A 22597-nucleotide genomic window follows, 5' to 3' on the forward strand; every position below is an offset into this window, starting at 1 on the left:
AACAGTTTTATACTGTAAAATTTACAGTTTTTGGCTGTAAATGTGTTTACAGTTTTTCTGTATTTTTTACAAAATTATTCTGGCAACCACAGCTGCCAAAATTATTTTGTAAAAACTACAGTTTTTCTGTATTTTTTACAAAATTATTCTGGCAACCACAGCTGCCAAAATTATTTTGTAAAAACTACAGATTTATTTTTACAGTGTAGGTATAACTTGTACCACTAAGTGACATTAACTTTTTGGTGAGCAAACAGAAGCATTAACCTGATCATGACTACCTGTGTAACTCATGTAGTTGTTGTACGGTGTGTTTTTGTATTGGGTAAGGCCACATGTGTCATTGACTGGATCAGGGTCGTGACAAACTTTAGACTTTGGGGTTGGGGCTGTATCGGCACACAGATCTCCCGTCTCCATGGATGGGGTGGTCTCTTGACAGGGGTCATCACATGACTCGCGTTCACTCACACCCTTAAACACATGGTACAGTCCCAAAATATGACCCATCTCATGAATCATGGTGGTTGTTGTGTCCTTTGGTTCCAAAGTAGGAGGGATTAAGAATCATTCCACCTGAAAAATAACCCAAATTGACATCACTGCAGTAGATGCAACAATATAAACTTCAATCTGACAGAACACTGAGGTGTAAATGTTCAAGTTAACTTTAATCTCAAAGCCAGGAGTCTGTGAGTAAAAATTTAACTGATTTTGTTCTGAAATATTGCTGCATTTAAACACAGTGTGCACTATCCTGTAAAAACGGGACCACCGCAGCTAGGATTATCAGAAAGAGCAGTACATCTGGGTATCAGTGTTGACTAATATTCTACCCACATTCAGAACATTAAAATGTATTTAAGATCCCACACCTGCTGAAAAGTAACACACTGGCATCTGGTTTTATATTTAAATAATGTAATAAAAAGCTTAAAACAATGTGACATTTATAACTATTTAAAATCTGTGCATATGTTCAGCTGTTTAAGAACAAGTATGAAATGACATAGTGAGACTAATATGCATAATTTTTTGTTATATCGAAATTGTATCTTATATGTTGTTAGGTGAATTTATTTACTAATTAAAAACAGAAGTTGGTTTATGTGAGCATCTGCGAAAATCTTTCTCTTCTGGACATTTGTGCTCAACCCCAGACAAGCCATTGCAGCAGATATACTAGATTTTAGTAAATAACCTTTTTATTTAGGAAATATCCACGTTTTATGGGAGTTCAGCCAAACGGATAGAGCTTGGCTAGACACGTCTGACAGACACAGATCATTTACAGTTATACCCACAAGATCAGCAGTCCCTGCTATGGTCTGATTTCACTTAAAGCATTCAGAGCAGTAGTTTGACCTTGTTTCTTAGTATAATACATCAAGGTACTCTCGCAAATAAGCTTGTGATTTATGTGAAATTAAAACTATAAACCATACCTCTAATTTATGAGAAACTAATCTTGCTTTTTAACTTCCATGCAGGTCCAGTGAAACATTTGTGGACAAAGATCGTCTTTCACCAAAGGGCTGTTTTGACATGACGGTAAATCAAAAGCAGAGGTGGATTATGGGCATAATAGGAATGGAGCCATATCTCTGTGAAAATAAGGGGCCATAGCTCTGTGAGATTCAAAGCAGCATGTTCAGTCATTCATGAATTTCATGTTACATTTTATGTCTCAGACCACCTCTCTGCTCAGATCATTAACAGGACAATTGAGAGCAAAATAAAACATGACAGGGTGATGAGGACACCAAGGACCCCCTCCTGAAATGTTTTATTTTGTGATAATGATAGGTCGATGGCATTATCCTGTTCATTACATGTTACATGTACATTACATTTTTAACATTTATAAGTTATATACATTAAAATCCTTATTTTATGAATTAAAAAATAATAAAAACAACAATATATATTAAGAAATTAGCAATATTCTAGATTAATAAATGTTGTAAAATTGTTTTGATATCTAATTAAGTAAATGTTAACAAATGAATGCAAAGTGTTATCACATACACATTAGAAACAGACTGTATGTTAATTCATGAAATTCATGAATTCAAGCTCACAAAAGCAGGTTGGCGCTAATTACTCATGCTAATATTTGTTTAAAAGTTCACATTCTACGCACAGGCCAAAATGTTCTCATTAACAAAAGCTATAACCCAAAAAGCCAGGACCACAATGTCTGATCATGCATCCTGAACCAATGGGGGGGGACTTATATAAGAAACCTTCCTGCTTGAGAGAAATCTCCTTTTTAATGGAGCTGGACTTAACTGAGACCGCTTTAATGAGCTCTAAAACACAGCAACGACGAGTACTATAAAATCAGCTGGCAGTTGGATGAAGATGGCAACAGCTTAATACACCCTTCTTTTGTTTTTGTTTGGTTGTTGTCGAGTTCCTTTTCTTCTCTCCCGGTGGATGACCTTAATGATTAAGGGGCAATCTAAAGGGACATCTATGCGTGCTGCAAGTGTTTTCTTTTATGCTTGAGATTACGGCACATTAATCTTGTAAAGGCAAATGCAGACAACAAGGACGAAGAGACAAGAATGTGTTTCTTTAAAGAAAAGATTTAAGGTGATAAAAAAGAATAAGTCATGAACAGGAAGATCTATGGCATTAGGTACAAAAAAACTGTGCTGTGGGGAATATAGTGACAGGAAACTTGAGTTCTTAACTTGACATTGTCCATGGTAGAATAAACCCAGTTGGGTTTAACACTTTGTTCTCATATTATCTTGTCCGTTTTTTATCCCTTCCAAAAAATACACACGGTCCCAACCCTTTTACTAGTGACAATACTTAGCTGTGATGTCAAACATAATGGAAAATCTATATCCATTTCATGCTTTTAAGAGCATTAAATAAATGCAATAAAACATCTGCCTTAAGGTGATGAAATATTTGTGATTTATGTTACTTGAAAAAAAAGGCCATCAATAGAAAGAGATTTTTTAAAGGGGTCATCGGATGCCCATTTTCCACAAGTTGATATGATTCTTTAGGGTCTTAATGAAAAGTCTGTAACATAGTTTGGTTAAAATTTCTTACTGTTAGTGTAAAAAATTCATCTTTTTTTACCCTGTCAAAAACAGCTCTTTTCAGAGCAAGCCATTTGGTAGCATTTTCCTTTAAATGTTAAAGACCTCTGCTGACCCCGCCCCTCTCTTCCGAGCCGCTCTCAGAGAGAAGGTTTACTTTAGCCGCATTCATCATGAAACTTGCTAATTGGCACATTATCAGGAAAGGCGATTTGCAGAGATTCATTAAAAACCTTATGCTCACTTTTTCTGTAGGTGAAGCTGGACCATGAATGATCCGCGCGAAGATAGACACATTTAGGCAGATCAGGGGCGCATTCCCTTCAAAAACAAACATAATCCATTGCGTCTTCAGCGGCTCAGGTGTTTGGGGTAAATTGTGACTGCTATGTTCATTATTACATCCGGGTGTGCCTCACAAGTCTTAAAAAGTGAAGCTGCGGGATCTTTGATCACCCCTGGTGGCTGGCTGCAGTACAGGCAATAAATCCCACCCTCTCCATGTAAACGAACGGGACTTAAGTCATAATAAAAAAATAAATTACACTTCCAATACAATTTTCCGAAAGATGTTTTTTTTTCATTTAAGGTAGTTATCACACTGATGTATGCTCAATTTTCGATTTTGTGATAAGTTTGATTTTAGCTAGTAATTTGATGCTATAACAATGGGGCATGTCGTTATGGTTGATTGGGTCTGCAGGAGTTTGGGCGGGAGTTTGATATTGTGGCTCCACCTCACGACACTACTAAGATGACAGCGGCCATACTGAGAATGTTTGGCTTCACTTTTCTACAGTGGAAGTAGTTGATACGCGTCGTCCATCTTTTTTTACAGTCTATGATTACATCCAACAAAAGATCACCTCAATCGCTTAGGAGACATTCTTGTCTACATCTGCTCCGGCGGTGAAACAATGGTGGACTGATGACAGCTCACTCAGGGCAGGTCTAAGGTAAGACACCAGTCCAATCTTTGCTGAAACGCTACTGTCAATCAAACTATTGTGGGAGGGGCCTGTCTGTGTGACATCACAAAGACAGGCATCCGAGATCGGCTCGATTTGAGAAAGGGGTAAAGATCTTAGTAGGTTAAAAAAATAAAAAATAAAAATAAATAAACCCTGGGTGGATTTTTATCATTATAGGGTGGTTGTGTACACACACAATGCCAACACACATTTCAGTTCAAACAACTTGTAAACGTGCATGTAGCATCTGATGACCCCTTTAAAACAAGATTGTGTAGTTACAACATCTACCAGCAGGGGCTAACTGAGCCATGCTAAAAAACCAAACCATGGTTGATTTCTGGACTCAAGTCTAGTCCAGTCTTATCTAATGTAGTTCAGTCAAATGAAAACATTTCATAAGTCAGGTTTTCATTATTGGGTTTTTAAATTTGCATCGTTTGAGTTATTTGTTTTATTTTTATTTTTTCACTTTCACATTACCTAAATTCTATTAAAATGGGACTTGGGTTATTCACTTCATCATGTTCATGGGCTGCTGTGTTACATGTAAATGGACATCTTACCTTGATGAGTAAGCGCTTCTTTTGCCCATGGCCAGGTGGCAACCCCAGCAAGCTCCTCGCGTGCTGAATTATTAGCGAAGAACACATTGAGCGTGTCTGAACTGCTCAGATGAAGCAGCTCCTTCAGTTCCTTCACACTCATATAAGCCCTGCATCATAGATATTGACACATAGTCAAGAAACTTTGCATAGAAAACAAGTAATTATTGATGGAACTGCCATGAATGAACAACATGAAAGTTATTCGATTGTTCTTTGATCGCTTGAGTCAAGATTTAAAAGGGAATGACAGTTTCAAATTTTGTTAAAAATAACAGTTTAAAACAACAACCGTTTATATAGTTTGTCATATGTAATGTGTCATAAGAAGTAAGCAAATGGAATTTGTAAGAGAACTAACATAAATTTTACTGCAGTACGATGTCCTATACATATTTTTAAATTCGCATATTGACTTTTATTAACAGTTTTAATAACAACAGTCATAAAAAAATTACTTTATGTCATGATGATTAGGAATTATAATTGTTTGAACTGGTTATGGCGCATGAAACAACTGCCCACTTTTTTTTATTCCACTCCCAGCTGTGATAAATCACCATAGAGGCGCTTTGATGTGTGATGTTAACTTATTTTTACTTTGGAGTATGTCACATGTAATTTTTCTCTTTTGCTTTCATAGCTGCTTAAGCCTTTGCACCTCATATATTTGAGCTGTTGGTTTGAAGAGATCCGGTTCTTATTGCCCTTTGGATCATGCCGAAGGGTCGAGCCTATTAGCTGAACCACCTACTGTTCCTTGGACCCGTTCCATGCGAGAATAAACCAACCATCGTACTTCTTGTGTCATTTTTTTTTTCTTATTAAACAAGCAAAGGCTGAGCCAATCTTCTTGAGTGCTTCTTGAGTGTTGCCTAAATTTCTCCTAAGGGGTAATTCAGCAATACAGTTCAAATTATTTAACAATTGAAATTCACATGACTTAGACTGTTAAGACTTAAACAGAGTGCTGTTCCGAATGTGTTCTGGAAATTAAGCAACATTTTTTTAAATTGTGAATTGCTCACAGTCAAGTAAAGCCAAACATATGCAGAACACGGGCAATAAAATACGTTTAGATGTTTAGAAAAACAATTAACTTTGCACATTATGACAGGTGGATTAATTTAATAAATTTAAATATTTAACACCATGGACATGAGCTTGAGGAAAATTTCCAAATATAAAGTATAAGAAAAAGTATAAGACAAGTCATGAGCCATGGTACAATGGGTAAAGCATTGTTCATGACAAATATAAGATGTGCACTTACAAGGACACAGATTTGAGTGCCACGACACTATTTACCTGTCCAACCTTTGAATATGTTTGAGGAAGAACATATTTTTATACTTACAGATGAATCAGGTAAATTCTAAAAAAAGACAAAAAAACAACAAAAAAACAATATACTGTGTGCGTGTGTGTGTGTATATATATATATATATATATATATATATATATATATATATATATATATATGCAAAAAATAAAAATTACATGATGTCCATTGTTTCCAAATCTACCAACAGAAGAATCAAATACTAACCACAAACCAACTGATGGCACAAAAATGCTTATTCAGGAAACAAACACAACATGACAAAAACAACAGCAAGTGAAAATGTTCAACTGTCAGCACAGTCCTCTAATCAGAGCAGCTATCAATGTCGAGGAAACTCGGGTTGGTCAGCACCAGGGATTGACTGGCACAGGGTTATATTCTGAAATGGAAGTGGGTTCTGCCACAAAAATGTAACATCTGAATATTTGCCCTCTTGTCCTGCACTCACTGGGCCTCATTAATGAAACACGAAGAAAATTTTTGTGTAAATCGTTCGTAAAGCCATTCTGGCGTAAACTTTCGAACTTTTTGCAGCTATGTTGATAATTGTAAAAGGCAGCGCTCGTCGGTGTCACTATTTACCCAGCCGTAAATAGAGGAGGGGCGGGACAAATACCTTAAACATTCTGCTTGTACGACGACTGCCTACAACGATTGAGAAGTCAATATTACTGGTTACTGCTTTATTATATTTAGTAAAATTCTTAAAAGTTAGATACTTGTAGGCTAATACATTGTAAAAGGCAGCGCTCGTCACTGTCACTATTTACCCGGCCGTAATGGAAAAACGCTGCGCCACCAAAGCGTTCTCAAGCGCCATCAGCCGGTCGTTTTAAGAATAGCGCCTGACATTTTTTCAGCTGTCTAAAAACACTTTGGTGGTCACACATTGTTGAATATTTATTGAAAGTCATATGGTCTCGTCTTTTTTTGCATTTATGCTAGAGCCAATCCTGAGAAAGTAGACCAGAATATTCCACTGCATTCCTGGACACACAATTTGCGTAGCTGTAATTCATAGGCGGGGATTATGCTAATTGAGCATGAGCATGCACGAGCACCCTATTTACAAATGATTGGAATTCATTAACATACACGTTAACTATCAAAATGGACGTTTACGAAGAGCTTGTGAATCTGGAGGAGAGTTTTTGAGAAGGTCTGTTTTATGTGCAAATTGCTCAGAATTTACTCATATATTTATTCAAGTTTCATGAATGAGGAGGTCTGTTTTATGTGCAAATTGCTCAGAATTTACTCATATATTTATTCAAGTTTCTTGACATTTATGTAAATAAAAAATGTTATACAATTAAATGTTGTATAACATATGATCAATAATAAAAAAAGATAAACAAACAAACAAATACAGTTTTTGAAAGCCGTCTCTTGTACTTACTAAGGGTGCTTTTTTTATTTTCTATTAACTATTTTCTATTTTAATATATTTTAAAATGTTATTTATTTCTGTGACAAAGCTGAACTTTTAGCAGCTATTACTCCAGTGTCACATGATCCTTCAGAAATCAGAAAACAGAAACTAACTAACCCCAAACTTTTAATGGTAATGTACATCATTTGCTCTTAGTTCATTTAATGTTCATTCCACAAGAGACTTGTGCCAACAAACTTCCCTAATTTTTGCGCCATTAGCAGCACCAAATAGAACTGCATTAATAATGAAAGTTTTGCTTCCAAACAGGTTTGCCAAGCAATCCTACTGTGCCTTTTGCTTTGCCCCATCTTCCATTATTCATGCAATATTTACTTCCGTCTTAAAATCACACAATTGACATGTCAGATAGCCCAAACAAATGTATTAAAAGCAAATTTCTGGTTATTCATCTAGTCATCTAATAAATGGTTTTACCTGTGCATTAACCTGGCATAGAATAAAGTATTTTAAGAACAAAACTTCACCTTTCAGGTGGACAAAATCTGTTTAAGTAACACAGAAAATGAAAACTATTTATTAAAATAGTCATATTAAAAACCACTGATCCACCATCTTGCAGCCAAATGAATTAAGAAATAAATACATCATAAATCTCTGAAATTGCTAAGCATCTATCAAAGTTAATTACTAAAGAGAAGAGTTATCAGGTAGTTCAGTTCTTTTGGCTTAAGTGTCTGGACTAAAATGTCTTCGCTTTCTTCTCGTTCCATTTCTGGAGCTTACCAAAAAGCACCTGGTGGTTCCCTTGTGCTTTTTCTCTCTGCTTCAACAACAAATTTGCGTAGTGACAGCCACTGGCAAGTACTTGCACTTCACTGCCCAGCAGCAGATACCTGGGCTATAACTCACACAGCAAAACATTAAAATCCCAGACCTCCACATAAAAGCACGCTATACAATTGCCATCAAAATGTCATCCCTGCATTAATTCTCTGCAAACTCTGGACCTCGGCCTTAGCAATCCACTATTCCAGCATGGTAAGGAAAGATCTCTCTAAGGGCTTAGTCTATGAGCCCATGGTTAATCCGGTCCCATTGGCTATTAACATTTCTACTTTCACTTTTTTGACATATCATATTTAGAGGAAAACAAGTCCAGTAAATAAACCTTTGGGTTATTCAGTACCTTTGGATTGCTTTTTGAATATGGCGTGCAAGGGACATATGGTACTCCAGGTCACCACTACCCCAAACTGTTGGCCTTGGTAGAATAAAGGAGGTCTGAAATTCCCTGAAGAAGTTTATCTTTTAGTATTCCCATTCATCTCAATGGCAGTTAAAACGGCATTTTAGAATGAAAACGATCCTTGTCTACACTGGCGTTTCCGCTGCGTTTCAGAAACGATCTCCGTTTATACTACACAACATAAAAACGTATGTCACGTGACCATTCATGCAGGTACAGCCATAGATATGAATAGATAGATTCCTTATTATTTAGATCGCGGACACGTCTACGTGCTTGGAGCGATCGAATGGGGAATCTACCTATACATCTATGGGTACAACAATGCGCATGATGTTATTGTTTACACTGTCATCAAGGATACGCAGAGCGAATGTGGGCAGCCATGACATCGTTTTCAAAAGTCTCCGTTTTGGTCCGTTTACACTGAAACGCAACCCCAGAGTTTTCAAACTAAAACGGGGTCTGCAGCGTTTTCAAAAGTCTCAGTTTTCGAGGGTCGAAAACGCCGGAGTAGTGTAAATCATAGGCGTAACTGTAGCAAAAGTTATGCGTTTTAAAACGAAAAAGCACTAGTGTAAAAGGGGCCTTAGACCACCATCCAATGGTTTCATTGGGACAATATTAATCTATACAGAAGACCTTCAGGAACAGATAGGCAGTTCTTGAAGAAAGCTTGTTTTCAAGCAACCATAAAATGACAACAGCTAGTGGCTGAGGCACAAAGTCTCATTGCACACTGAGCCTGGAATAACACTTCCCAAACTCCATCTGGAAATTTGACATATAGCAAATTCATCTAGCTGATAAAAGGACTTAAATAAAAGACTTGGCGTGATCACATTTTCAGGATTTTACACTATAGTACGGTTTTGTGAACATCTACTCATTTACGTAGCATCAGAAAAATTAAAGATTCTGTGGCATGCCGTCAAACAGTCTGTACGGGAGCAAAACTGTCCTGCCTTTCAATGTGAATAGTGCCGAGACCTCTGGTTTTGTTGTTTAGCCACATTACGTGTATACTTTGGCTCAGGTCTGCATCCAAGTTTTGCATGCTTTTTAAAGTTATTCCAGAAGGCCAATTTGTAAACCTTTGCATGTTGAGAAATACAGAATGCCCTGAAATCTTGAAAATAAAAAATGAAAAAAGTGGACACTATTTCACAATAAGACACTTTGGTTTCCTTTTTCCTGATGGTGCTGTGAGAACATTTAACAAGCACATATCTTTTGTCAATTTCTTGAACTCAAAAAACAGTTTACAGTGATCCTGAGCGAAGGATAGGGAATGCTTTCAATAATCTTGTCTTGGCCTTTAAGGCCTACACGTTAACACAATCTGTTTTAGTAGGAATGCATCTGCTAAGGACATAAATGTAGTTGATATAATGATATGGTAGCTGACTTTGGTACCCGCATCAAATTCTATAGAAGCTAGCAGGCAGTCAAATATCATCCTGAGGGGTTTTTGCTAGAAAGATATTGCAATCTTTGAATTAAGACCAAAACATGAACCCTCTTGCACATCCCACTAAAATTATGCCTGGGTTCAAGCTAGTTGCCAAAGTGTAACCATATTGAAGCACAAGCTCACCTCTGAGAAGACTCGGGATCAAAGCAGGTCTTTGCGACATCTGTGACCTCGGGGTCACAGCAATCACCATCATCGTAATCATAGTGAATGGTGTTGCACTCTGGGTTGCAGACTCCATCCCTTCGCTTCCAGTTGTAGCAGGGCCCCATGCGCAAGCAGTCGCCCCCATCGTGGCCTGTAAGAGGATGGTCGCACTCGGGATCGCAATGGCGGTTCCCCACCTTGGCAATGTGGCAGTTGCTGAGGATGAAGCGCCGTTGGAGGGAAGAGTTATAGATGGTGTGAATGCTGAGCTCCAGCGTGATGTTGTAAGGACGAAAGGCGTCTTCCAAGGCCTGGTGTTGGAGCTGGATCTGCTGCAGAGAGACTGTAGGGTCGCTTCCGTCTTCCTTACAGATGTTCACGATGCGGTAACGTAGGTGCTTCTCAACTCGCAGTTGCCATTGCTGGTTATAACTGAGGGCGACATCGGCATTGTCACACACGGTCACGCCACATTGAGGTGGAAGAAATGGAGAAACAAGCTGCCGCTCTGGGACAGGAAGAGCCACAATGACTGGTTTGTTATGGTCTTTGTAGGGCGCCCACTGATTCTCAACCTCAGAGAAATCTGCCCACTGGGACAAGATGGGAGCTTGTCTCTCTGCATGGGATTGGTGACCTTTAAGAAGTTCTTCGTGAGTTTGTGCATAACCCCATAATGTGACACCTCCCAAATGCCCACGGAAACTGTGTTCGTGATCCGACTGGTCCCCACCAAGTAGAAACAGGCGACAGGCTTTGATGTAGGGACTGTATAGGTCACCTGACTGTTCTCTGCTCTCGCCAACCTTGGAATTGTCTATGTACAGCGCCATCTTGTGGCCGTCATAACTGGGCCACCACATGAGTCCAGCTGTTCGGCTGGTAGCGCTGGTGTGCAATGATAGTGGTGGATTTAAGTGCCCGATCCATGCGAAGGGAGAAGAAAAACCTGCCATCTTTTCTTCCTGTAGGGTCTACTGCTCGAATCCCAACAGACCAACCTTTTTCGCTCAAGGGATATGAGCAGTTGTCAAACACGCCTAGAAATAAACACAAACGAAGGAGTCAATGAGCTGAAATGTAGCTTCATCAAACACAGAGTAATTGGTGTTTAATTATCTAAAGAGTTTAAGAGTTTAAGTCACTTCCATTCAACAAATCCACTGATATTCCCAGCCGTCTTTCTTAGGAGCAGACACATCTGGCAGCCAGATGTTACCGTCAAAGGACAAAAAGAGGTCAGGGAACCCCTTCACCCTCCCTACAACACACGCACATGCGAACACATACACACTCGGGTGCATTATTCCCTGCAAACGGGAGAACGAGCACTGGGCAGCTTTAAACAAAATATCCTGAGGGACGTGGACCACACTGAAATTTCATTCATTGGAAAAGCCTGCTGAAGTGTGTGCAGGGCTCCAGTGTGTGACAACATCTGCTAATTTCTGTGCGTATCAACCCTGAAGTCTTGAATTTGAAGATAAACCATTCCAGAGTGCTATCCACTTGGATGCTACTACATTTTCAAAGCAGGAGTTCTTATCTTACTGTTTTTATAGTATCTGTCTCCCACTAAATAAAAGACTCCTAATAGTAGTACCTCAGACTGGCCTGGAGTGCTGAGTTTGGCTGGAGACAAAGTGTGCTGAAAAAATACTTTCTGTGTAATCTTGTATAATTGATGGCTTCAATATGACAAGTGTTTTTTGCATAATATCACTTAATAGAGAAAGAAAAGTTAGCGCTGAAAAGACCACTTCCAGTAAAGCCTTTGAACGCTCATTTGGCAGAGTGGGGGATTTTTTAAAAACTGGCTTTATAACAATAGATTCGTCCACTGATTGTTAAAAGAAAGCTATTGACCTCAAAATGAGCTGGAATGAATGTTCACATGATTTTAGTGATGATGACAAATATGTCAAAGGGAAATAATATAATCCTAACAATAGCAAGATGGTAAAAACCCTCATTTATTTAAGAGATTTGTGAAGTCATTGGGGAACTGATTTACTCCAAGTGGTGGATGATTTGATTAAAATGGAATATCTAATGCTCTCTTTGAGGTCTGATAGATGACTCATTAGTGTTAGAAGCATATGAATAATATTTTCACCCCCTTTCGCCTAAAAGCATGTATTTTGGCATCCATGGTAGAGGAAAAGCCTTGCGCAGGTTATGACAAGAGAACTTTGGGCTTTGTTCTTCTTACTGGGAACTAGTCTCAGAAGCACTTCCAGATATAATCATTTCCACATTGACCCTCCTCAGCAGCCATACAGAAAATGCACATTTACCTGATTACGAAAGCTCCCTTAAGGGATCCGGCACCTTCTGTGATGTTCCACAGCTTATTTTGTTTATTTTTGTTCTTGTAATCATAATGTGCATCAGAAAAACTCAGATGCCTGTCAAAATCATACAGCAAAATAGCTTAGCGCCATGTCGGGGGACAATAAGGTCCTCTATAAAAAATTATTTTATGAATTTTAGTGATAGGTTTGCAATAAACAAACAAACAAATAAATAAAACATTTTCCCTTATTTTAGACATTTTACACATTGTAATATATTTTTTTTTTTTTTTTTTTATAGAGGACATTATTGTCCCCCAACATGGCGCTGAATTATTTTGCTGTATGATTTTGACAGGCATCTGAGTTTTTTTCATTTTATATATATATATATATATATATATATATATATATATATATATATATATATATATATATATATATAATATTCATATATATATTCATATTATATATATAACATGGTATTAATATAATTAATTTGTATAACATGGTATTACACATATTTTTTTCTTAATAATATAACTACATAAATTGCGAAGCATTTACAGACAATTTTTCACAAATCAACTTCGCATGTGAAACAACACCTAGTTTCTGCTTTGAAAATGTTTTATATCAAACAATTGAGCTGGATGAGAGCTAGCTGTCAATGTTAGTACGGTGTCCAGAACATGCAGCTTATGAATTCAACCTTGGAAACGCAGTGCGCCATATGCACAAACAAGTGATTAAAGCTGACAGGACACATCGAGCAGGTGGTGGCCACTTGTTCCTCTAACACTCCTCCCTTAGCACTACTCATCGTTTGCACCATGTAAGCAGCTGATTTCCCATTCTCCTTTCATCTGCTTGTCAGCTGATATCCTCAACAAAGGCCTCTTAAATGAAACAACAACGTGTCAAAGCCCTGACACAACACAGGGTCCGTCGCACACCATTTGATGCACTTGATGAACTGAGGAATGAATCTGACTTTCCTTAATCATTTTGGTCTGTATGGCTGTACGCCTTTGAGCAATATTTATTCTGATTAGACAGCTGCTAATTGCAAATTATGTATCCTTCAAGTTATAACTGTTGTTTTAATTAATAGCCAATGACAATTCAAATTACTAGAAAACAGTTTAAAGAACCTGCAACCCTCCAGTACAAAAAAAACATGATTTTAGACAATGAGAATGATATAGGATTGCACAGACACCCACCTGCAATGATGGCAGGATTATTCTGGCCCCCCTCTGGCTTGACCACAGCTCTAAAGTGAACCTAGAGCGGGGCAGTTCTAGGCCAAATGCAGGGTTCACCTTTAGGTGATCCGCCTGACCGCTGAAATACACAGCTGTCATCCACTTTTCAGGCATATTGCGTACATCTGCCCTCCACGGCTCCCCAGCAGTGCTCTGTAGCCCCTCTTGCTCCCCGGAGAACTCTTTGTTTTCTGTAGGAAGGTCAGTGTGGTGGATATTGGTGTGCTGCATATCTTTTGGGACTTCTTCTTCGTTGTCAAATTCTGGAAGGGTCCTTGCAACCCTTCTTAGTGAGAGCGAGCTGTCTGTCAAATCACCACCCTTTTCTGCCTGTAAAGGGTGTCCCTTTTGAAATCGATTGAAGGGGTTTGTGTGACTTAGTAGAGCCAGGATCATTGGCCCCCTGTGGCTGTTTACCTGCTTTCTTCCATATGAAAGTCTCTTCTTGTGGTTCCTCATATTTCTCCTTCTCATTAATATCCCAGTTAGTTAATTCAACCGCATTTGTGCCACTAGAGCTGCACTCACCTGAACACGACCTCACCGTTCTAGTTTTCCTCAAGTGCAAGTCTATCAAGCGAGTGTTCCTTCCAGTGACGCCCGCTAGAGGGTACTGCTGCGCCGCGGAGTGCAGCGGCCGCTTGCGGCTGATTGAGTCGCACTGCTCTCCAGCAAGCGCTCGGTCCGCTCTCTGTGCCAGTGTCCGCTTATACTTCTGGAGATGATCTGGCTGAGCCCTGTTCAGCGGCCATGTGTGAAATACTGCAAGAATAATAGCCAGTAGTCTAAAAAACATCATTTTATTGAGGTAAAGCTGTAACTTTCAAAGAGTGGACATCTATTTGTTTGTTTGTTTTAAATTGCACTTGGGAAGGGAGCTAATATTTAATTCGCTTAAATAGTTTTTTAGTGCCTTTTCTTCATTAAATAAAAGCATAAATTGTGTTTAAGTTACAATATGTATGTTAATAAGTTTCTATTTTACTTTTTTATTTTACTTAAAAAGAAATTGTAATGACAAGGGATCTCGAAATTATCAGTGCATTACGGTGGATAGTCTGTTCCTCTCTTAATTTACTATTTAAGTAACTGGATAGCGCAAATTGTGAGTAACTGACAACTGGCTACTTTAAATCTTTCCTCCCTGCTTTTTGAGTGGTCAGGTTCAAACAGAACATCTCGTGTCTTGGGGATCCCCTCGAAGCTGCCTTTTTAGCGCGCAATGACTGCGTAAAAGCCTAATTGTCATTCACTTACAGTTCATTTACGCGCGCAATAAAGTTTTCCTCTTTGTGGTCGAAATGAAAGCGGGAATATCGCGTTTGGTTGCAGACTTACATGGCTTGCTGTCTCTACAGTGTAAGGTTCTTTGGAGAAGTGTAACGCTGGATAAAGGTTATCTGAGATTGTCACCTTTCTCCGGCGCGCAATGGGTCACGTTCTGATATTCGCGGTCACGCTTTGTTCTGCGAATAAACCAACAAAACGGTCAAATAAAAGGTCTGTCGAAGTTTATTCTTACAGTGGAGTGTTTCAGATATCAGGGAGCTGTGAAAGTCCGCTTAAAAGATTTTATTTTCTCAAAATATGGATCATTATCCAAGAAACTGAAGGTACTGAAAGGAGATTTGTCTTTTTGGCATGCTGGTCCACGTGAAAACGGCTTTTTGGATCACCTTGAGATGGCGCGGAGACTCCTCTTGCGCTCCGTGTGTGTCTATATTCCCAGGCTCAGTCCCGCTGCACGCGCTCTCCACATCTCCACATCAGATCAAACTAACGCGCTAAACGTTTTATCTGTTTCCACCAGCCTGACATCACAAACCCAGCCCCTTACCCAGCTATTAGGAAAGAAAACTTCACCCAGGTCCAACCCAGCTTTTGCATGAATGCATCTACGCTCACTTTTCTTTTCCCCCAGTGCCATTGACATCTAGCTGCTACACCTACTTCGGTACTGTAATGCAATAGACAGCACATCTGCCTGACATGTGAAGCAGGGCTGAAACACTGCATATGTGAAAAGACAAGTGAAAGATGTGTAAACACTGAAAAACAAGGATGGACCTATGAGAAATTCCAGAACACTCTCTTAGAGAGAAGTTAACAGAAATGACTAAAAGATGCTGCGGGAATGAAAAGCAAATAGTCAGGTGGATCTGATTTTCCCCAAAAGAACAATTATTTAAAACTGATTAATGTAATAATAAATTAATATTAATGCTGATCCTTTTTCTTACTGCATGTAGGAAATGTTGAATTACACAATGAACCCTTGAAATATCAAACTTTATGAATGGCTTTAAAATACGGAAAAAATAAATAAATAAATAAATTAAAAATAAAATAAAATTACAAATAGTAAATAAACAGTTCAAAGGCCAAATATTTGTAATTTGTATACATAGCCACTATATAACAAAGTAGCTATTAGATTCATTCTGATACAATAATAAGATCATTGTCAACTTTCTTAAATTTGTCAACAAAAAAAAAAATACCTTTTGGATTACACCATCTAATCTGACAAAAAGATTTTTTTTTTTTGTTTGTTTTTTTTTATGGCATCATTAGCAGAAAATTTTCTTTATAAGACATTAATGTTGGGAGGGAATTGTCAATGTGAATAACAGTTCATGTCTGACTGTCCCCCTTTGCCTTTCTACAGAAAAGTTGTTGGGAGGTGATTTTTTTTGTGTGTAACAGTTCATGTCTGACTGTCCCCCTTTGCCTTTCTACAGAAAAGTTCCCATGCCTGCCACATTTTGTTATGTGGTCAGAGTATCTTTACTGTTTTCTACGTGAATAATATCCCTGAATGGCAATCAGCACTGCAGGTGCATATAGAGTGATGTGACTTGTAAATGAGTAGATCTGTGACCACAAAACAACTCCGCAACCACATACAACACCTCACACCGCAATGGTCAAAAAGTAAGACATGGCACTGTTAAATTTCCTAAACGTACCAGTTTTGGCCTCACCGTTTTTGTCGGGATCAATTTGCAAACAGACCCAACTTGGGGTAACTATAGCAGTTATGGCAGGGGCCCCTTCAGGGGTAGAAAGGGCCCTAACAGTGGGAGGTAAGAATTCCACAACCAGCCCAAGGATCTGCCCCCAAAACATTCAAGCTTTTTGTATCAAAGTGCTTTGAGATACAGCTGCAACTGTGTAAAAAAAAAAAAAAAAAGCCTGGTCCAAATCCAAAGGCAACCCCCAATCTATCATAAGCAGAGTTAGAAAATCAAAAAATAGTCACTGTAAATCCGTTGCCGATATTAACTAAATTTTCAGCCAGTGACAAAACCGTTATTCTATCACTTGGGAGACACAAGTAACTTCCATGAGAGAGCAGATAATTTCACGGAATAGATATTTGAAAAGATACAGTGAGGGAAGCAGGTGTGCACTGTTTGAACTATAACGTAATTTCCTAGTTAGTCATGGCTGGCTTGGCTTTAAGACTGTATTATTCGAAGTGAGCATCTGACGGCATTTATTTTTTTTCTTTATTTCCCCTCCTTATGTTCTAGATATACCTCAAAAACATGTCTCATTGGATTAATTCAACAAGCCAGGACTCTATGGGGTCTTTTAAACACTTTTCTTGATGCTCTGAAAAAAAAAAGAAAATCTTCAAAAATAAATAAATAAATAAATAAATAACCAGTTTATATTTCAATAATATTACCATTTTAACATTATGTGGTAAATTAATTAAGTGGCTCCTTCAGTACTGTCTCAATCATTAAATGCACTATAATTGCTAAATATTTGTTAGTGCATCGTATATCTGTTCTGTGTGCTTGTATCCATATGACAGTGTGTGTGCATATGTGTGTGTTGGCGGGCATGAGGTGGACAGCTGGGATTTGTTACTCATTTTTCTGCGCTGCCTATTAATATCATAGACAGACATCTGATCTAATCAAAGTGCCTAATGTTTTAGATTTAATTTAGTTATTGTTTTTTGGACCATTGGATTCTCACTCCTTGCAAAGGATCGGTGTGTCTCACCAAATAAATTATAAGTTTTTAACTACAGTAAGAAAGAGACTCACATAACATAGTCGTAAAATGAATCATGGATATCCTTTTAGCCAAAGATTAACAATAGAACTCATAATTTTTGTAATTTGCCACTTTCCTTCCAAAAGACACATTGTACTCAACAGATCGGTCATGTATCTTCAATATATTTGAAGTATATTATGAGTTAAAAGGGGTTTATTTCTCCCTTAAGAGCCATAACAGAAGCACTAGAGATATATAAATGTTTAAAATAGCAACCACAGTTAGTCCATTTGTAACTGAGAACACAGCGCTGGCCAATGTGAGCAGACACAACTCATCCAGACTTTTTGCCCGACTCTCCCATGACGGCTTATCCATTTGGAATTTAAGTTAGCTTTAAACATTTTTGTTAACTGCATTAACAACGCCAGCGATTCGAGCCTAATTTCCAATGAGATACAAGTAAAGAACATCTGAATCAACAAAAGTAAGTGTTGGGGGGCTTTGAAGTATGGTCCATTGTGGAGGTCATGCAGGGTAAGCAGTGCTGTAATTAACTTATTGCATGTGAAGAAAAGGATTTGTCCGCCAAAAGAACATATAATAGAGTACAATGAGAAGAGTATCAGCAAAGCTCATCTTTGATATGGTTCCCTGTCAAATATATATATATATATATATATATATATATATATATTATACACATACATAAACCTGCAAGCCTTCAAAATGTAAGAATAACAATTTTAATTTAAAAAAGTTAAAATAAACATGAATAAAAAGTCAGTTACTAAAATAAATAAATACAATAAAATAAAATAAAAATTATTAAAAATTATCTGTAATGTTTTAACATACTCAAACCAGAATACACCCATACCAGTGGTGTCCTCTTTGAATATCTGGCTATAGTGTTTCTAAAGATACAGTTCTAACTCCCCCTGCTGTGTAAAATGGAAACTTCAGATGATTAATCTCTCAAACTGCTATCCAGTACCTATGCAATCTTTCAGTAATGCAAATTGTATACAAAGACAGAAAATGTAGACACTAGTTAATCTCACTAATGGCCTCAAGCTCTTCAGTGACTGCCTGATTAATATCACTTTGAGGAAAAATGTTGTAGTTTCTTAATATAATCTACTGAGCAAATAAATAAATAAATACTGTAATTTCCAAATATCTTAGGTTAAAGAATATTTAACAACTGTTGGGTTTAAAACCAAAACACACTTTACATTTACTGTTACCGAATTAACAACAGAAATGAAAAAAAAAAAAAAAAAAAAAAAAAAAAAACAGGACTGAATTTAAACATAAGCTTTCATGCTTCAAAAAGGAATGATTAAAAAAAACAAAAACTTCTTGTGCACACATACTTCTTGTGTTCAAGTCTTCCTAAGACATTTGTGTGAAATACAAAGATACCCAATAAACATTTATTATCATTATCATGATACAATATTATATAATACATGTTCTTCAGAATTCTTAGAAAGTTCAAAAGAACAGTATTTATTTGAAGAAATCTTGTAACATAAAAAATGTCTTCTGGTCAATTTTATGTATCCTTGCCATATATATATATATATATATATATATATATATATATGGTGTGTGTGTGTGTGTGTGTGTGGTGTGTGTGTGTGTGTGTGTGTGTGTGTGTGTGTGTGTGTGTGTGTGTGTGTGTGTGTGTGTGTGTGTGTAATTCTTCAGTCTTTTAAATAATTTGAAAAACTTTTTTGTATGCTTCAGAAGATTCAGAAAATAGTGTTTATATTTATAATTTTTTATAGGTTACTTTTATGATACTTTTAGTGCTTTCAGTTCCTTAATGAAGCTTGTCAGCTTCAGTACCTGGTCATCATGTTGTTTGGAACAACATTAGCATGAGTAAATGACAGAAGCGGGACAGAATTTTTATTTTTGGATGAAATATCCCTTTATGAAGTCTGATGGGACACATCCTCTGGTCAAAGATGTACCAATACAGAGGGAAGGTATGGTACAAGATCAGAGAATATTTTGAATCGTGAGGGCAGGTGGTCACACAGTGGGTGGTAGAAAGCTGGAACAGCTTCTCCTCCTCTGGCATGGTCTAAAAAAAAAGTCTGGATCAGAGTGAGTTGTGTACAACTCTGGCTACTGATGTTGACCACTTTGTTTTTGAAGTAGATGAAGAAGGGGGAACAGGTTGGGGGCTCTGATTCTATTTTCCTAAAGCCACAGCTTAAGGCAGGGAAACATCCTAACTACACTCCTCAGGATGAATATGAGGACAGGTTTTGGGGAGAAATCAAAGTAAAGGGTTTTTTTTTTAAAAAAAAATGAGGAATGCAAAAGTTGCAAAAGACTTCAGCTGAAGCCTTGCTGCAATGCTTACACAGAAAAAAATAAAAATAGAGCTGCCTAGATTTGACCAACATTACTTTACCATGTTGGTTCAGCTATCTATTAGGGGTGTAACAGTATATTGTTTCAAAGCATATCACAATGCAAAAATGCAGAAATATGTATAGCGACAATATCTATCATGTATAGTTCAGCCAAAATGAAAGTTTAGACAGATTTAATTTTGCATCAAACTGTTAAAAGTTAAAAGTTAATTATTAAGTTAAAATTCAATGTCTGGGGTCTAGGGAGATAGGCCTAATTTAATGGTTATAATTAAAAACAAGTGACAGTTAATATGCATTAGAGATTTGTGTTGGGACTATTTAGTACACATAAGCTGTTTAGCTGATAGCCTGGAAAATCACAAGAGCCATTTTAAAATAGACCATTTAAATTTCTAAGTAAAATTAGACGAAAGATTCACGTTTTGCGCTACAAAACATATATGCAGTCATACCTAAAACATCGAAATCGGTGTGTTGTATGAAGATATGTTGCTGGAAAAGGACGGTGGTGACGGTACTTGGATGTTGCTATATGATTTATTCTACGATGGTTTATTAAAATGAAGAAATTCAGAACCACTTGTTTGGAAAAAGTTTTCAATGATACCTGCAGTTTTCCTCCAAGCCAACAGGTGCCGGTGCCGAGTCACGCGAACATTTCATTCTGGGAAGTTCTCGCGTGAACATCCTGCAGACAGTGTGGATTGAAATTTCTAAAGCTCCCAGGAGTTGTCAACAAATCTTTGCGGAGCTGCACATCTACATTAGCATCGAGCAGACCTAATGAGAACCTCTTGCATGCAGAAGAACCGCCTCGGCTGTGCTCAAATAAGCGCCTTTCAGTGCTAGCAGTGCGCTTGGTGGAAGTTTCTGCCTCTTTTCTCTCATCTGTGTCGCTTTAGCTAGTTAGCGTATTTCCCACAGCCGCCCGAATGCGGTGAAGCCCCGCAGTTTTACCTTCAGCTCTGGCCTTCCGACGTGCACGAACGGCTTCAATCATGTCAAACACTCGACAGCAACAGCAGCAGCAGTCTGGCGGTTCAGCGGGGTCCGTCCCTGGGACGAGCTCTGGAACTTTGAGTAGCAGTAGCGGCGGCGGCGCCGGTGGATCAAACAGCGGGAGCAGCGGGGCTCAGAACGGGAATAGCTCGGGTAACGGGGGTGTCCTCGCGGAACTTTGGGCTCAGTTGCCGAGGGACAGAGCGCTCGACTGGGCTCGTCGAGTAGGAAAGACCCTTGTACAACGGTTTGATCAATCCCTATGAGGACAAGAGTAATGATTTTGTATGGCAAGTAGATTCACCTTCTCTCACGAGGCTGCAGAGGGCTAAATCCACTGGATAGTTCAGTTTTAGTGTGCTTGTTTTGAACAATTTCCAACGTGCGGGTATAATTGCAGGTTTATCTGGCAAATCCTGCGATTTTCTCCGCACTTAATCCTGTAATTCCTAGGTTAAAGGGGTCATTTCTCCCAAAAGTCCGTCATTATTTACTCACCATCATGTTGTTTTTCAAACGTGCATGATTTTTTTTTCCACCTTTTGGCCACAAATGAAGATATTAGACATAATGTTAAGAGACTGACAGATACAGCTGATTTCATCAACAATCCCACAGAAGTTAGAAAATAATACAAATTGAACTTGTTTATCTGACACTTGACAAAGTCATTTTCAAACTCAAAACGTGTGAAGATATTAATATATACGTTATATATATATGGAATATAATATTAGGATAATGGAATTTATTATATAAAAACACAAATTCGAACATCATTTTATTGGGGGTTTCAGACTTTTAAACCCCAGTGTCTAATTCAAAACACCAGTCAAGTTTCAGCTTTTTTGTTGATTCACTGGAAAAAGGGAAGCAAGCTTTGCATGTGTCATAATTCTATTTTTTATTTTTTTTTAACAGCCCTATATGTTTTGAGATGATAGAGGAAGCTCACATGACAAAGTGTGGCCACAGTTTCTGGTGAGCACTTGTTCTCTAAACTGAGAGTTTATTCTAGCCTTTTCATGTTACATTTTCCAACCCACTTGCATACTCAAACAATCATGTCTTCATTTCTATCTAGTTTTATAAATGTATACGACAGAGTTTGGAGGACAGCAACAGATGCCCCGAAATGTAATTATGTCATTGATAATGTGGATCAACTCTACCCCAACTTCTTAGGTATGTGTATGCTAATATTATTCTAATAATGTGTTAATTACTTTTCAAATTTGGACAACAACAAATTTGGATTGTTACCACCTGCAATATGTTTCTATATCAGACATTTTTCAATCTTATAGATTGCTAAGCTGACATAATTCTCTAATGTTTTTTTACAGTGAATGAACTGATCCTAAAACAAAAACA

The 22597-nt window shown here is 37.8% G+C and overlaps 1 pseudogene; it reads right to left on the reverse strand.

The window, feature by feature from the left end:
* LOC122147029 overlaps positions 1–14704 on the reverse strand; it is a 51316-nt pseudogene extending 36612 nt beyond the window's left edge.
* Positions 14705–22597: the final 7893 nt, after the last annotated feature.

This window comes from Cyprinus carpio, chromosome A2 (genome assembly GCF_018340385.1).
Source record: "Cyprinus carpio isolate SPL01 chromosome A2, ASM1834038v1, whole genome shotgun sequence".
In the NCBI taxonomy this organism is placed as follows: Eukaryota; Metazoa; Chordata; class Actinopteri; order Cypriniformes; family Cyprinidae; genus Cyprinus; species Cyprinus carpio.